Source organism: Clupea harengus, chromosome 5, assembly GCF_900700415.2.
Source record: "Clupea harengus chromosome 5, Ch_v2.0.2, whole genome shotgun sequence".
Classification (NCBI taxonomy): Eukaryota; Metazoa; Chordata; class Actinopteri; order Clupeiformes; family Clupeidae; genus Clupea; species Clupea harengus.
Window position 1 is genome coordinate 4,091,979 of NC_045156.1, and position 5,432 is coordinate 4,097,410.

A 5,432-nucleotide genomic window follows, 5' to 3' on the forward strand; every position below is an offset into this window, starting at 1 on the left:
ATTCACAAGATTCTTTATAAATAGTTACAGTCTGAGGAACACATTGATAGAGTGTGATCCACAGATCTCTAGCATGTTCAATGGTCACATCTACCACACTATCTTCATGATGCATGAAGCTTTCATACCAACTGTTTCAGTGTTTAACTCACGTATTTAATTGCAATCACGCAAATGTTTGTGTCTATGCATTAACTAACTTCCTTACTTACTCACACGTACTCACTTCCTTACTTACAAATACCTAATTGGGAAGCACAGCCAATGGGGTTCTTTCCCTCCAGATGGTTTGTGATGTCATTCTTTGTTCACAGCACAAGACAGAGAAAACGCCAAAAAGATGTACATTTACATAGAAAACAAGGGCCGTCAGCTGAGTTTGGTCCGCCATCTTTGTTTAAAATTTCCAAGTTGGCCGGAGGAAAGCTGGCGCACAGATTTATGGGTAAAAGGCTTGCACATTTTCGTCAGTCAGGGTTTCCATTTCAGACAACACTAATCAGCAACTGAACGCACTACAGATGTAAGTGCACTGTATTGCAGTGTACTTCGTGAAGTGTTCGGTAATAGACACAGCTCTAGACTGTAATGTAAGACCAAGATCAGTATTGAATTACATAAGTGCTTCTTAAAATAAAATAAAGAACTATTGGTATTAATTCAATTACCCATTCATTTGAATCCACTACAAATACAAGTAACTTCTAGCCTACATAAAATACTTATTTTATTGTGTCACTTATCTCGACCTCTTGTTTAAGTTGTCTCTACTGTGTTCATCAGTGATCACCTGTGCTGTGCACCTGTGCATGCTCAAACCTACATGCATAGCAAGAATCAGCTCCACAAACATGGATTTAGCCTATTAAGGTATACGTCAGGGAACTTTTAAGAGACGGTTCAGGAAACACTCTCTTGGAGAACATAGAACAATGGAACAGAAACATAGAACATAGAACAGAAAACATAGAACAAGAAAAAACATAGAAACATAGAAAAATAAACATCTTTAGTAAGATATTCCTTTCGTGTCTTTTTGGAACACCAAGAGACACCGTAGCTGGGAAATGAACCCTTGGGCAGTAGGGGAATGAAACTTCTTGACTAATGTGATGGTTAATGAGACACACTTGTATTGTTCCTCCATTGAAGAGCAGTGAATGGAGAGAGTGTGGGAAGTGTGGTGGACTCTCTCACAGACCTCCCATGGGACAATAGACACAGCTGCAGACCAAAGACTTCAGGTATAAGAAAAGAGTCGCTGCCAAACAATAAAAATGTTCTTGTTTATGCAACAAACTCCCAAAACTCTCTGATCACAATGCAGTAAACACAAAATTAACAAAAACAAAATGATACAAAACAAATTACTTCCCACTAAATAATTCACAAATATTTTCAAAACAAAAAGCATTCCTAGTTTCTTTCTTAGTCTTACCCAGCCATCAACAACTTCAGTGAAGTAATCTGATTGTCTGTACATTTATAAAACTCTTTCCTGACAAAATATTCTACTACATAAACCCTCAGTATTAGGGCCCATTGCACGCCAGTTTCCTCCAGATGGATCAAATTCAAAAGGGCACACTTCTATTGTTTACAAGGGTCTCCATCAATGGGCAGAGTGTGGGAAAGCTCTGGAGAGGAGAGTCTCAGTTCCTGGGTCATTGTCATCCACAGTGCCAACACAGATTCCACAGATACACAAGGGAATAGGCACGCGTCTCTTCATTTTGCATTTGAACACGATGGATAGTAACATGTATGTGTATGTTCTATACTCCATGGTATCATATGATAATATTTTAGAAGCAGGCACTGCTCCACACAACATACCTTTATTCTGTTATGCAGATGATACTCAACTCTACTTGTCAGTGTTGGTACATTTACAAAGTGTTTATCATTTTAAACGTCATCTGTCTAATTCTTAAGTTTGAGGCATACTTTATAAATGTAATAATACTAGTTTTGATATTTGGAATTGTTATTGTAATTATTATTATTATTATTATTATTCATTGGTTATTATTACATTTAAATTGTATTTTCAATTCATGCCTTTGTTTTTGTGTTTTGTAAGTCGCTCTGGACAAAAATGTCTGCTACATACCTTAATCATAACCATAACCAAATAATCATTATATACCTATGATGTCATTATGTTTTCATGTCATTCCTTGTGGTGTGGATCATGGTCAAAATCTTTATCCTCCAGGAAATGAAGGCATGATAGTCAGTCAAAATGTAGGAATGTGTTTAAAACCTTCAAATGTTTTGACATGCTGATCAAAGATGATTACATGATTTTCTTAAACAATTTTAATCACATGAGGACAGCCAATATAAATTGTTTCCCTGCAGATAGTTTGTGACATCATCCTCTGTTTAAGGCGCAACACAGAGCTGATAGAATATGAATATATTTTTTTATTAAAACCTTCCAATGTCTTTGCGTGCTTTTCAAAGATTATCTTTTCTATTTGGTTTCCTCATTTTTGCTTTTACATTGTCTAATCACAAGGGGACGGCCAATAAAAATGGTTTCCCTCAGATGGTTTGTGATGTCATCCTCTGTTTAGGGCACAAACACAGAGCTGATAGCCGTCATTCCTCCACATGGCTGATTAACAGAAGCTTTAGTGATGAATAGAGGAATGAGTGTGGGAAACTCAAATGAGCGACTCTACCAGCCACATGACAGAGGATGACATCTGTTTACATCTGGAGACCTGAGGGACGGTCTAAAGAGGAGTCTCCCTCCATTTTGATCAAGGGAATTCAGAGAGAACTTCCAAAGTATTTTCTGATTAAAGCTGATGCTAAAGCACTGATGAAATAAGGAGGTTGGGACATTGACTATATTTACAGTTTCAAAACACTTTTATTTTCAAACATTTTGCATAACAACCAATGTGAAAACACCACACTTAAAGATGCATATATAATATATAATAATATGATAGAAGAGTGAAATCACTTTCATGAGGAATCAATATCTAGTGTATTTGAACATTGATACAAAAAAAAATTCAAAAGTGTGCCCTGGCTTTTGCATTGATCTCAACATCAGGCAGCAGATTGACTCTCCTCACAGGGTCAGTCCTTTCCCACATCCACACAGTGGGTCTGTGGGTCTCTCTCCATCCCCCCCAACCCAGCACCTGTTCAACTGAGGTTTAACCCCCCCCCCCCCCCCCAGCAGTGGGAGAATCCAGCATGTGTCAGCTCCACACTCCTCATTGTCCTCTGCAGCTCAGCCATTGGCTACTGACTGTGAGAAACTCCAACCAGCCCCAAGACCCACACATTCATATGGAGATTTGGGAGTATAAATAGAGTGAGATGAAGCCAGTGCTGATCAGATTCACTCTACACAGAGAGAACTACTACAGCTACAGCTATGGCTTCTACAATCACTTCCACAGCAGATTACCAAAGGAACACCTGAGTCTAAACCACAAGGTAAATATTGGAACCTTAACCTGTTCGAACTTGGTGTTAACTTTCTCTGTCAACCTGATATTTTAATAGCTAACGAACAAATATATTAATGATGTCCTCTTCATCTTTATAGCAGAGAAAGCCAGCTGTCGAGAAGATGCACAGAGATTGCATCAACAACTGCATCGAGGAGCTCCAAAGCTCTCCTGGGTTCACAGCTCCTCAACTTGCAGCCTGACTCCAAGCTGGAGAAAGCCGACATCCTGAAGATAATTGTTTGCCTCCTGAGATAGCGTCTTCAGACAGAAAGAACTTCACTCTCCTCTGATGCTGGCAGTCAGGGTTTCTCCAAGTGTGCTCAAGAAGTCCTTCACTTCCTGTCCAGGGACTCAGGGGAAAACACAGACCCATGGAATGTTGCTGACCCAGTTCCAGACCCTGCAACCACCCAGTGATGACTACAGGAGGGAGAGTGCCCAGTGCCAGCTGGGCTCTCCTGTCCAGCATGTCCAGAGTAAAGACAAGAGTCCAGCCAGGAGCGCCCCCTGGAGGCCTTGGTAGAACACAACACAGATGAGACTTTCACGTGATCAAATTGGTCAGAGATGAAAACTCAAGGACATTCAAAGCGTTCAAACCTGCAAATGCAGGGGATTTATCTTCTTTACATCAAAGAATGTATTTAATTCTAAATTGCAATTTTTTGCAAGGTATTTGTCTTCTGTGAAGACATATACACAATTCTTTATAAATTGTGAATATACTGGTTTAATGGTAAAAACCTCTTTAATGGATATCCGTTATATATGAGATCAATTCAAATTTTTATTGAAATGTAATGACTTTATGATTCTTTTGAAAGAAATGGAAAGTCTGCAAGTTATAACAACAAAATGTCTTTTGAGAAGACAGTTTAAATATAATGTCAACAATGCTGACATTATTTTCATGGTGAATATGAGTCCAGCCAGGAGCCCCCCATGGAGGCGCTGGTGGAAAACTACTCAGAAGAGACTTTTACAATTACATGACCACATTGGTCAGAGTTGGAAACTGAGGACATTTCACATTATTCAAGCCTGCGAAAACAGGGGTTGGATCTTCTTTGCATCAAAGAATATACAGACGTCTTTTGGAAGAAAAAATATGTTGCTAACTTTTCCAGCATGTCTTCAATGAATGAAAATTGTGAAATTATTTGTTACAAATTGAAACTTCCATAATGATTTCTATTGTTCAACAAGATCAGGTCAACTGGAATATAAAAAAAAAAACATTTTTAATGTACTAATTTAGTTTTCATGATTCTGTTTCAAGAAAAGAGAAAAAACTGCAAAGCCATTGTAAGATGGATATCTTCTGGGAAGACATTTTAAAATCATAAACAATGTTTATATTATTGTCATGGTTTTACATGACTATATTTTCTTATGTTAATCTGTTAATATCATTTCCATGAAATGAAATTTTGTGTTGTTAATTTCAAGGCTTGTTTCAGAGTTTGTTTCCTCTAAATGTCCTTCATTGAAAGATTGGTGTTTTTACTAAGATCTCATAAAAAGTGAGACATGTTTGACTTTCTTAATATTTAAGAAAAGTAAATGTTACCTTCCATTTGAAGGAGTATAGCTTCACAAGACTTTTTGAAACACATTGACTGTTTCTGAATACTTTTGTATTTGACCTCTTTGTCCCAATGGAGACTGAGCTGTTTTTGACATTGTGATCCTTGTTCAATTGTTTGAACGAACTTTTCATTATGGCATAAGTTTTTCATGCCAGAAAATCACAATAAAATATGCAATTCAATATGTCAGTTATGTGTGTCATTCTCCTAGAATAACAGTTTCTGTACTGTTCATTTTATTCTTTAGTATATTATTCCATATCAGTCCAGACACAATGACTATGAGTATGTGCAAAGATCAGTGTTAATGAAGAGGGAAGTTGGTGTTTTATTAATTGATCATCAGCATTATAGCTAAAAC

General features: G+C 37.4%; 1 pseudogene; it reads left to right on the top strand.

Moving 5' to 3' along the window:
• The first annotated feature begins 3,403 nt into the window (after positions 1 to 3,403).
• LOC116220434 lies at positions 3,404 to 4,059 on the top strand (annotated as a pseudogene).
• Positions 4,060 to 5,432: the final 1,373 nt, after the last annotated feature.